The 12,812-nt window shown below is 42.2% G+C and overlaps 1 protein-coding gene across 1 annotated transcript in view; it reads right to left on the bottom strand.

Annotated features, from left to right (window-relative positions):
* Positions 1 to 12,812, bottom strand: part of RPA2 (replication protein A2) — a 62,710-nt gene that overhangs the window by 39,918 nt on the left and 9,980 nt on the right. The gene's annotated exons all lie outside the window — the stretch shown is intronic.

The following is a 12,812-nucleotide window of genomic DNA, read 5'->3' as shown; positions in this document are numbered from 1 at the left end:
GAAATTGATTTTTCAAGTGGTCTCCTTTACTATGGGACAACACAGATCGTAAAAATAGAATCTCACCATCAGACAAATTAGGAAACATGTCAAATAAACCCAGCTCTAGAGCAACAATACATACAGGCGCCTAAGCGCATCCTCAAAGTTCATCATTGTGCCCAATACATGGCACGTATGAGAAAAAGACACTCCACAATCTGCACTATGGACGTTATGCCAATCAACTGTTGATACAGAGGGAAGCCAGGGACATCCAGCGAGTTGACAGCAGAAACACAAAAAAATACGGTCCAAGGTAATTTCTGAGGCCAGCAATTAATTAGATCACACTATGGCAAGTGTTCAGTACTTAATTTGTAAATAAAATAAATGCCAGGGCCCTCATTAGGAGGCCACCGCAGTTTGCTCCACCTATTTCCTGCCAATGACAGTACCTACACAACCACTAACCATCACACTGCTACAAGTGTGACAATTCAGACTGTTGTAGGCCCCTAAAGCTGTAAGAATGGCTTGGGTGGCAGGTATTAGTTGTTTTAATGTATATTAAATTAATAAACAACTGTAGTTCTGCTCACTTCTAACTTACACACGCACCACAACCATGTGGCAGCTGTCACAAGGCCCGGTGTTGACAATTAAGTGTGAATGCAGAGCACCAGAAACAACTGGCTCATATTAAGCACTTAATTAAAATGCCTTGTAGAATCTTCAGAATACTCAATATATTTGTGTGGGCACTTTGATAGATCGAGGATTTGTAACTTAAAATCCGAAACCCTGGACATTTTGGTTTTGCCATGTATTCTTCGCTGCCTTTAGGTTAGGAACAGGACCTTAGTTCTAGATGCATTTCATAGCAAGTACAGTATTTTGCCATCCGACGAGTAGCCTCCTCTTCACTGTTCGCTCCTACTACAATCAGGAAACAAGGGGCAGCAAAGTGGTGATGAGATTCTTGGTGCTGCATTAAGGGTTCACTAATTGAATATGATGCTAAACCATTTAAAGGGTCCAAGAGGCATACTCCTGCTGTGCTATCCTCTTTGTACCACATAAGATGACAGAATTCAGAGAAAGGAACTTAAAAAGAAACACGAACAGTAGGTCTATGAGAACACCAAAGCTATACTCAGGCTTAAGTGACCCCCTCTGCCCTCACAGTCAATAGGCATTATGTTTTAAATTCCCGTTGGGTCTCCTTTTATGACAATATGGAGTCCAGCTTTGGCATAAGGATAGACTTCCTGGCAAAAATCAGGAAGTCTTTGACACTGTGGAGGCATGTGACAATTCTACATAGGTATTTAAAGTATCTGTAGGATACCCACTCAGAATTCTGTCCAGGGCAGGCAAATGTACACTTGAGTCATTTAATAATTCATGCTTCGGAGACATAACAGCTATGTAAATTACTTTAGTATTCATGTAGAGGCATTTCATTTCAAGGAGGCTTCTTTTTCAAATCCTGCATGGGGTGATGGGAACAGACTCACAATGGCAACACTTCTAACTCACTTGGGAGGGTTCTAGTAAACCGCTATGGGACAAACTCTGAATTTGAACCGATATGCCTTGTACCTGTGTGCAAGACTCTAGTTGCTAGATTTTAGCATTCAATAGAAAACACTGGTTAGAGAGGATAAAAACCTCATTAGAGGGGCTGACTGGTCTGCAGCGTCCCTCTGACCCCATAGCCCATTACACCCCTAATCTAGACTGGTGGGACCCTGCCAGACTCGGGGCTGGTCCTTCAGATTGTTGTGTTTTGTTATGTACCCCAATATAGGCCTGGGCAATCACCTAACCTTTCACCTATATTTCCCCTGCCATTGTACTACATAACGGTTTTTGGTATTGACCTTTTGCTTAGTTAAGGTGCTGCATAAATATCGTGTGGTTTTCCCAGAAAAGTAGCCTCATCTTTAACGCATGAGGATTCTCAGAATCACAGCAGGATTACCATCTTCTGCATAATAACTATGTATAAGGGTCATCCCTTTCGTCTGCCTCAGCCGACATTACACAGCAAGGTAGAACCCCCGAGGGTGCCTTTTGGGTATATAAACACCATATCTTTACTGAGGCAGGCAAAGGAGTAAGAATTCCATGGTGACACACTGACGCTGAAGTTCCTGCAAGCAGACACTCCAGCACGCAGTGGTCTGACATACCTCAAGGGGTGCCCATCTCGAGACCAAGATGGGGTCCTTCATTCTCTCACACCAGGTAATGGGGTTGGCTTCATCCTAGGGGGGATTCTTGGCTCTACACCTACATACATGCTAGGTACACTTAGGTACATCTAGTTAGGGTGGCATCGCAGGAGTACGCATTATTATTGTCATGTATTTATATACCTGCCTACAAACATTGTTTTAGCACTATGGTAGAAATCTACCATCCATTTACTTTGTTGGTGCTTATAATCATTTATATGTGTTTCTGTCATATAGTAGTTTCAGCACACCTTTTTAAACTAGAATGACACTGGTTCAATAAATGCTTATTGAAAACATCCCCACCGTTTATTCTGTGTATCCCTCTGAGACAAAGTGAGCACGACTGAACGAAAAGTACTGGACTGTTTCCACAATCCCTGAGGAGTCAGGGTTGTCATGTTCGATAGTTGCCAGAAAATATTCTCTCCTTGGTAAAAGGAGTTTACATTGGCACTGTGAGCTAGCTGGTATACAGGCAAACATACCCGGTGGGGGTGTCTGGAATCAGTCCGGTCACCAATACCAGTTTGTTGTCTAAACGCGCAGATCCTATATAGATTTATAGGAACTACACAGCAAGATAACACCCTATACTGGGAAGATCCAGTGAAGGTGCAGCCTTACAGTGCCAGCACTTGTAGTTTATTGCTTGGGCAGACGTTGTTTTTTGTCATTTGGAGATGTGTAACAAGGTCAGAATGTGGTAGTGAGCGAAGCATTAGACTGTATTGCATTGTTTCTTGACCACGCGAATTTCAGCAATTATGGACATGACTGAAATTATAGTTTTAGAATAAGTTCAGAACACTATAGGTTTTATACCATAAGAAGGATTAGGGTTTACCTGGTTAACTACAATGTACAAATAAGTGAGACAGCAACATGCTGAATAAAGCAAACCAGGTTAGGCGGCTCCATGGAGATAATTACATGGACTGTCCCGGCACTTCACAACTATACTAAAAGACACAAGGACCTGGTGTTTTTAGGTCGACAGAATGTGGCAATTCCTTTATTGCAAGAGAATCTTACCAGTCACTAATCTGGTCAGATGGAGCGGGCCAGATGTACTCCTCAAATTAATTGTCTTTTTCATGGGCTGTAGTGATTCAATTTGATAGTAGGGTCACTATACATACAGCAGCGCCAAGGGTGGAAATACAGTGCTTGCATGTGGGTTGTTGGATATATATAAAACCGGTCTACTGAATCTTTATACCCTGAATTTACAGACATCCTTTACTCCCAAGTTGCTGGATCTTGTGGCACCCTGATTGGAGACCTCAAAGTTTTAAGCAGGTAGCTCTAACTGGGCAATATCTGTGGAAAGGACAGATTCCCTCCAAACATTGGTCCTGTAAACAAACTCACGCTCTGTGGGACTTGGCCCTTTCTGCAGGGTAATCCCCAAACCTTTTGCCTTCAACTTCGTGTATTCTAAATTTCTTTTTTGTTATCATTAGGACTCTGTGCACTTTACCACTGCTAACCAGTTAGAGTGCTTGCACTCTACCCCTAAAACATTGCACATTTGGCTTACACCTGATTGGCACATTTAATGTACCTGCAAGCCCCTATATGGTACTCAGGCCTGTAAACTAAATGCTAATATTGGGCCTGTAGCACTCATTTTACCATCCATCGCAGTAGCAATTTAAAACTTGTAGAAGGCCTGTCAATGCAACCTGTAGTGCAGTTTTCAAACTGCCATTTCGACCTGGAAAAATAAACCTTTTGCCAGGCCTAAACATTCCTTTTTAATACGTATAAATCACATCTAGGGTAGGCCCTAAAAGCCCATTAGGCGGGGCGCTTTGTATTTAAAATGTAGGACGTGTGTCTTGGTAGTGAAAAAAACTCCCAAATTTGTTTTTCACTACTGTAAAGCCCATCTCTACCATTGGATAACATGGAGTTACCTTATTACATTTATTAAGTCCTAACTTTTGTTAGGGAGCAGATAGGAAATGTCATGTTTGGGCTATAATGAAGTGCTAATTTAAAACTCTCTTTATTGGTAAAGTCGGATTTTAAGTCAATTATGAAAATTCTTCTGTTAGAAAGTTGGCATATTCTTGCCCTAACAATTTGGTTCCAGCTGCCAGTGTCCTGAGAATAGCTTAGCTGTTGTACTTTGTATATTTCTCCAGGTTTTGAACGGTGGGTGGGCGGGTGCTAGATGTTGGCGGGATAGGCCATCCTGCTAGAATGGTTGGGAAGGAGCTGGCATCAGGGAGCTCCTCCTGTGAAGAAAGGTGAAAACGTGAAGTCTTGCTGGTCTCTTCGCGACTGGACCAGCTCGTGCCCAGACTCTGCCGGCTGCAGTAACCACCAATGCGAACCTTCGGTGAACCCGACTCTTCATACAACAGCGAACACCAGCAACACAAGCAACAAAAGATCTACACTTCGAACTACAGTAAAGATGGCCCGCAGTGAATGGCAATGCAAACATACAGCAGCAACCGTTTACCACACTTGGACGGCTCTTTGCGCTACAGTGATGACAGCCCACGCTACCTGGCTCGCTCTTCGCACTACAGCGAACGACCATATGAGACGCGTGCCTTGCGGCCTCAACCAAAATCAGAACTCTTCACACTAGACTTTGAGAAGGCAATTTTTCGGCAGAACTAACCTGCTCCCTGCATCCAGCGCTCACTTCATCGCGGTCTGCCTGAACCTCTCTCTGGTTTTGCACAACCAGATGACTGTGAATGGCGTTTTGTGCTCTTAGGCACTATGTATTTCTAAGACTTTCAAATTGAATCCCCAGTTCTTTTTGTTGTTCTGTTGATGTATTAAAATGTACTTTATTTTTTTTAATTGGTTTGAGATTTTTCTTTAGTCGTGTTTTCATTTTATTATGGTTTGTGGGCTGCATAAATAATTTGTCTCAAAGTTAAGCCTGACTGCTTTGTACCAAGCTACCAGAGTTAAGCACAGGTTAGTTTTGTGACTTTTGTAGTTCACCCTGACAAGGATTGTGGTTGTTGTCAGAGTGGGGCTTCCACCCCCCTCAATCAATAACCTGATTTCTTACACCATACACTGTGCGTATATTATGAGCCTAATATGGTAGATGCATAGTTAATACTTCATCATAATGATTTTAATAAACGAGGAATTGAAGAAGGCCCAGGGGCCCTCCTGGACTGCTGGCCGAATTATACGGATTGCCCCTATCCTCCATATGGAAAAAACGTGTGCAAGCGTGTATAGAGGCTTTACCCAAGCCATAACTTTGATAGTGCCTAATCACAGAAAGACCACACAGGTATGAAATCATTCAGGGTTCCGATTAATACTGAAGTAAAAATTCTTACTATGGCCTCAACAGGAAAGATATTGAAGTCAAATCACTCAATGGTACACTACGACCAATGCAAATGCATTTCTCATGGAAGTACAATCTCAGACCTTAGAGGGTTGGCCCATGTTAAGTGTATTCTGGAGATAGATCAGGGGGCTAGGCACTGGCCTCTCCAAACATAGAAACGGCCTTCAACACATTGGGGAGGAATTTTATATTCAGGGTCCTGGAGATATTTACATTTTTTGCCCTTTATAAAAGGCTGGATCATAATTTTGTACTCCACACAATGGTGGGAGTCAAGACTAGAGGGATGATCAATATGAAATTGGAAGGAGTCTAGAGCACAAGATTTGCGACAGTAGGCAGCCCTGCCTTTTTGCTCAGACTATAGAACGACTTGCAAACATTAGGATAGCTAAACTGAAGGACTAAGGTATCAGAATATGTGACTCAGCAAATGTTTGTATATTAAAGAGACCCATAAAGTGGGAGAGACTGCTTTACTTCACATGTTCATGATACTAGAAGACTGTGGTCACATAGAATAACTGCAGAACAGCTCGTGCAAATAACAATTGTTCCCTCTTGAGGCACTGGCCCGCCAAATAGAAGACTCCGTCCCGGAGCTGGACTTGCTGTGGGAAGAGTCCCTGTTACCCAACTCAATATTAAAAAAAAAAATAGACTGCATGCAGAGCACTCTGGTTTGGCTGGTGGCTGACCACTTAAGCTCAGTACTATTATGCTCTCATGCGAACCAGGAAGCTTAGCCCTACAAAACTTCAACTGCTACTACCCAAGCTGCAGAATTTACATAAGTGGCTAGACTAGACAAATGAAAGCGATCAGCTATTCCTAGTGGGCCGTCACCCAGATATTGCACTCTGTTCCTCATTTATGCTACCAAGATAGACTGGCAATGGGATTTGCTTATTCGATTCCCCGGCTAGCCTTTGTGTGAAATGGATATGTCAAAAGAGGCTGATAAAAAAAAAGATTCTGTTCCTCGCGGAGGCATGGGTTTTGCCCAATTTTCAGTTATGTGGGAAGGCCAGTTTGGCTGGACGAATCCGGGCAGGATGCCACGCGATCGTAGACAATGTCACATTCTAGATTTTAGAGATGTCTGGAATTAGATTTGGGAAGTGAGCAGGTCAATGCCTGCTCTTTGCTAGGATTATGAGGGCCACTCACCTCAACTTGGAGGCATTTCTAGGAAAACTGGCAGAATAGACCACACTGGCTGACAACTTTGCAGTTAAACAGTATGGAAACTGATCACAGCACTTGAAAATGTACTTACGACACTCTAAACATTAGAGAGGGATTGCAGTGCACAGCTAGCCGATACTGAATGGAATAAGGCACTGGTATATTACAAAAAGAAAATCAGTAATACAAGATTTAGCCTTACCAATTTAGGATGTTATATAAGAGGCATCTCACCCTATCACTACTAGGTAAATTATACCCAATTGCATTGAAAGATTTTATGAGGTCTTGTCATGAGATGGCAGTCTTCTTATAAACTATATAGATATGCACAATAGTGAAGGATTACTGGGAACAAATAATGGATGCCCTGACAAACAAAAAAGTGGGGAGGAGGAGGGAACTATAGATACTCATTCTTCTAAACAAAGAATATTAAGTCTGAATTAAGTCTGAAGCCTAGAACAAAACACAAGGGTAAAAGTAGCGCAATGCATGCTTTATATTTGTGGTCTTGTCATTAGTGATGCCCAAACAGCATTTAATAATACATGGGTTGTAGTCAACTGTTTCTCCACCTTTTCTGCTTGCTCATGGAAAAAGCAAGCAGGAGTGTGAATGGTGTTTGAACAGGCCAGTACGACTAGAGCGAGAACGGGTAGTGTAGCAGAAATGGAGCTCTCTGAGAGATATGTTACCTTGTTATGCATATCATACAGGCAGTAGTAAGAGGGGATTGAAAAGTCAATAAAATTCTTCATCTACGAGGCTCAGGTTGCCATCTGATTATATCCTTCAATTGAATTCTAAGATATTCTGCTGATCATGTATTTATAATGGGCCAAAACCCTCAGGAGGCTTGTTAATCTGGTTAATCATCACATTGAAATGTACTATCTTAGAATTATAATTGGCTTCCCCTGATACACAGAGGCTTGTTATATTGCAACCTACTAGTACACCTATTCTGCTAATTAATATTTATGATAGAAGTACGTTTAATCAGGAAGAATCGACAACTATCGCCCTCTAGACAAGAGGACGTATGTAGCTACTGTTATCACAGGGAATTTAAATTTAACCTTTGAGCATAATATATCCCGAGATCTTTCTGCAAATTAGGATGCAGAACGAAATATCCCTGAGCCAATGTGTCCTCCTAGGCGCTCCATTGACAGGGTTGCCTAGCAGATGGTGGACCTTTTCTTCACTCACGGATTACGGGCCTGTAATGGCAGCTACATCTCCGATTCGACGCCTGCCCCAACATTTCGTAGAGGTGACTACACGAGTTATATTGATCATATTCTCTAAGACATGCGTATTTGGGGGGGACTATGGTGGATATGGGGGTTAGCCACAGAGTCGAGAGAGACCATGAACCCATGGTTTTAACAGTGCATAATCTTATGTTTTACACAATGGAGGCACCAGCGCATAGTGGCAAAATTCTGGCTGTGGCCATAATCGAAAGAAATTAAGCGGGATGCAGTTTGCTCCTCTGAGGATGTGATTTCTAGCATCAATGACAACGTGGCTACCCACATGAATAAAATGCTTGACAACTGGGATTGCTCAAACTCCATCCTTGAGGAACATCGCTCTTCATTTTCGAGTCTTAGAGTCCACTTTATGAAGGGATTCAGGGAGGCTGTTGTGAGGGGCAAGGAACAAATTAGTTACCATCCTAAAACAAGGCAATCGGACTTCTCTTAGGCAGTCTGGAGCAGAATATAGGGAGACTTATTAGATCAGCCAAGGTAATTTGGGAAGATCTTCTAGTGGCCTCGATTAAGAAAAAGATTCTGGCACATAGTGAGCCAGGGCACCAAAGATAGAGTCAACCAAATTGAGCCTAGCACAGAGAAAGGGAAGACCGCCTTAAATTGCTTTATTGCAAGTCCATCGGGTCCTCCAAGAATCAGTCTCCCACTCATGATGGGCACATAGCAAACGCCCAAAATCAGAGCCACCACTCGGCTTTTCACTCAAAGAAACCTCTGTCGCAGTTTGCTCCTGAAGGCAGGGAAAGGCTCCAGGGTTGGACAAGCCTCCATCTGATATGTTTCGTTCTAATCTTCCGATCTGAGTGCCATATTTCAACACCGTCTTAAATGCTAATGCTGCTGAAAGCTCAGAAATTGTGACAATTCACAAAAAGGGGTGTTGTAATCTCTGAACCAATTACCACCCTATTAGCTTGCTGGAAAATTTTCAAACATTTTTCTGCAAACAGGTTTTGGGACAACTAACATCTTGGATCAAAAAAAACAATGTAAATGCCCACCTCCAAGCAGGATTTAGGCCAAAACCTGGAACTGTTGACCAGGTATTTAGGCTATATATATGGCCAAATGGAAGACAATAGATGCAGGAGGGCGTACGCTCTACGTTGCCTTTATCGATTTGTAAGTGGCATCCGATCTGGTCCCAAGGGCACAGCTGTGAGAGGTTCTAGCAGATATGAATATTCCACGCAATTTGTTGAACATCACTGTGTGTCTGCATGAGGGAAACAATGCAAGGATTCGGTGGGATCTAAAAGGGGAATTAATGGACAAGATCAATGTAGCCAAAAAGGTTCACCATGGCTACTTTTTGGCTTCCACCTTTATTCTTTTGTTTTAGATAAATTAAATGTGTAGATTTTCTGTCAAATTGCATTACTGACTCCATTATTTGTTGTTTTTTTTGCAGACAACAGCTTGCTGCTTTCCAAAACGCACCCCCGCCTAAAAACACTCATTAACAGGATCCAGCCATTTTGTGACACCTATTGGCTAGAGATAAGTGTCCAAAAAACAAGTTTATGGTTTATTCTAACAAGAAAAGGTTGGGTGGTAATATTCCATTAGGTGATATCCCATTAGAGAAAGTAAGGGAATTTGACTACTTGGGGATTAGACTGCCCAACAACAAGTCATAGGGAGCCCAAATCCAAAAAAGCAGCTCATTAATCAACCATAGAGCATCTGTTATTGTGAGGTTTGCTAAAAGAGCACCATCTTGACAGATATCCCCAGCAATCCAAATCTACAATGTCCAGGTCAAGAGCACCGCTTTGTATGGCGCTGAATAATAGGGACATTGCAATTCTTCCTCAGTGTGGGCGAAAACTACTTTATAAGGGCTATTGTTAGCTAGAGGTGTGGGACTCCTCTCCTGCTGCTCAGACTGGATTTAGCCATTAAGCCTGTCACAGAAGTGGCAAGATAGTAAACCTTAATGTATTGTCTTCAGGTTTGATCCATCAAAGGCTTAAAACCTTAGAGAAAAGCCTTAAGTGAGATCGTAGCCTCGCAAAATACATACAAAATTCCCTGGCTAGTGCATTTTAAACGGACTCTCAGCAGATTATGGCCTAGAAGTTTTTGGACTAACTCTTCATTCATTAATAGTACTACTAAAGGCACCAAACAGGCATACTTAGCTCATTTTATCGTACATAGTGAGACTTTCTAATTCACAGGTACTAGGACCAAGGCCTTTCTCATGAACAAAAATGTATTTCAATTAGAGGACACCCTGGATTATATTAAACCAACTTGGGTACATTATCTTTTCCTGCGGTTTCATTATGGTGTTCTTCCTAATGGCTGTTTACCGTTCTTCCTCTGGCAACCTAAACATCATCTGGGGACTCATCTATCGATAAAAATAAAAACTCTGCCGAGCCTGTTGTTTTACAAACGAATAGGAGAAGTATTTTCAATTTTTTTGTAAGGCATATTCCTGGCTACGATCCAAGTGGATCACACTTATATTCCAGTCTTTGTGGCTGTCAGAGCACATTAATTCAAAGAGAATATGCAAAAGATTCACCAGGGTGATTGTAGTGTTTGCAGTGGTTAAAGTTGCTCAAAATATTTTTACTATCATTGTATTACATTTTATATTTATTATCACCTGTTTGAGGATGGTTACTCGCCTGCAGTTTCCTTTTCAAAACGGAACCTGTATTTTATGTAATAAGTTTTTATTAGGTTGATGAATTGCAAAATATCGAACTGACAAATTGATACTTCAATCAATCAGGGATTTGTAAAGCGCAGCAAATCACCGTGAGGGATTTAAGGCACTGGGGATGCTGCTGTTTCATGGTAAAAAGAACAATTGATGGACAGAATGCAGAACAATGTCATACATTCACCCCAGTACAGAGATCGGGGCCTAAATCCATCTTTTTTTGCTCATCATGCCATTCCAGTTTGGACCCAGCCATATGCAAATCAGTCTTGACCCTGCGCCCAATGGGAACAGTCCAGCACGAACTGCCAGGCCAGGTCCTCCCTGGAGTGGAAACAAGCATCCTAGGACCGGTTTTTGCCTTTCAGCCCTCAGCAAGGATAGCTTGACTCCAGTGGCATGGTGAGCACAGGACCCACGTCTGGGCATACCCGTCCCACTCAGGTTGACAAATGCAAAAAGAACAATTGATGGACAGAATGCAGAACAATGTCATACATTCACCCCAGTCCAGAGATCTGGGCCTAAATCCATTGTTTTTTTGCTCACCATGTTTCATGGTGGGCTGTTAGTGTAAACAGCCAGGTCTCGAGTTCTTTCCTGAATTGCTGGAATGATGATGCAAACCCGAGGTGCAGGGGAAGGTCATTGCAAGCTTTGGCCGCCAAGTGTGAAAAGGAGCGTCCTCCGCTGTAGACTCTTTGTATCCAAGGAGAGTCGGCTAGGAAGAGGATCGAAATATTCTGGTTGGTTGGTGGAAGGTCATGCAGTTGTTCCTTGTGAAGAGCTGTGTGTGCGTGGGTCAATATCTTGAACTGGCATCTCTTCTGGATCGGGAGCCAGTGTAGCATCTTGAGGTGGGGTGCGATTTGGGTTAGTCCGGGAAGGTCAAGCACGAGTCTGGCTGCTGAGTTTTGCATTGTCTGCAGTGTCTTCAGGAGGCGAGTGGTTATTCCTACATAGAGAGTGTTCCCATAGTCCAACCTGCTGGTGATAGGGGCTTGCGCGACAGTCTTTCTGTTTTGGATTGGGAGACACCTAAAAATCTTTCAGAGCATGCGCAGGGTGTGGAAGCAGGCAGATGAGACTAAGTTTACCAGTTTCTTCATGGATAGCTTGCTGTCCAAGATGATGCAGAGGTTGCAGGCTTGGTCCATCAGGGTGGGAGAGGGGTCAAGTTCAGCGGGCCAACATGCTTTGTTCGACAGCGAGGTATTGTTCCCAAAAATGATGACTTAAGTCTTCAGAACCCTATTTCGCCTTATATGATAGCGTTTGTCCCGTTTATGAAAAACAAAATTGTTTACGAAAAACAAAAACTGTGCCAACAATAATTAGTTTAACTGGGGGAAAATACATTTAGAGCAATTTCTATTTAAAATGTCCCCAAGTTTTTATAAAGAAATCAATAGGAGACTAGGACCTCTTTTGCTTGTTATCCAGAAATGCATTCCCAAGAAAAACAATATACATGGAATCAACAGTCACAACAAAAATGGACCATGCTATTCCTTTGTTTTATGAGCATATACCCAAGCTTTTTGCAAACGTTTGGCAGATCTATTTATCGAATCACCAAACCAACCTTGATTCATGAATTGTTGGAATTGATGGAAGGTACTAATAAGGCAATGACGTATTCTGATTGGGCTCATACAAGGGAGCGTTCATTATCATTTTACTGTCTTAATGTTACAAAAGCTTTAACAAATTCAGATAAGCTTTCAGCAGCCCATGAGGCAGAGATTTACCTCTACCCAATTCAGTCATATATGGTATAAACGGTTTGCATACGAGGTCCACTCCTACTTACTGCATGAACCCAACCATAGCAAGCCCTTTCAGCATTGAACAGCACCACAGGCATTTCCTAACAAATTGTATTTACACTACACACTGAAAACCAAATTTTCTCTATCCAATTTTCAAACGTGTGTCCCTGCAGGACAGAATTGCCACACAGTAGTCTTAAGCTTTTGAAAGTGCCATAATTACAAAAGGATCCCACGACTGTCCTGAAAGGCAGATATTGCCTTAATTGCACTAAAACCCTATTAATTACTTCAGACCACCTCTCATAATTTCTATGTTAA

This window comes from Triturus cristatus, chromosome 3_2 (genome assembly GCF_964204655.1).
Source record: "Triturus cristatus chromosome 3_2, aTriCri1.1, whole genome shotgun sequence".
In the NCBI taxonomy this organism is placed as follows: domain Eukaryota; kingdom Metazoa; phylum Chordata; class Amphibia; order Caudata; family Salamandridae; genus Triturus; species Triturus cristatus.
Note: the sequence above shows the minus strand (reverse complement) of the source record. Positions and strands in the feature narration are given on the sequence as shown.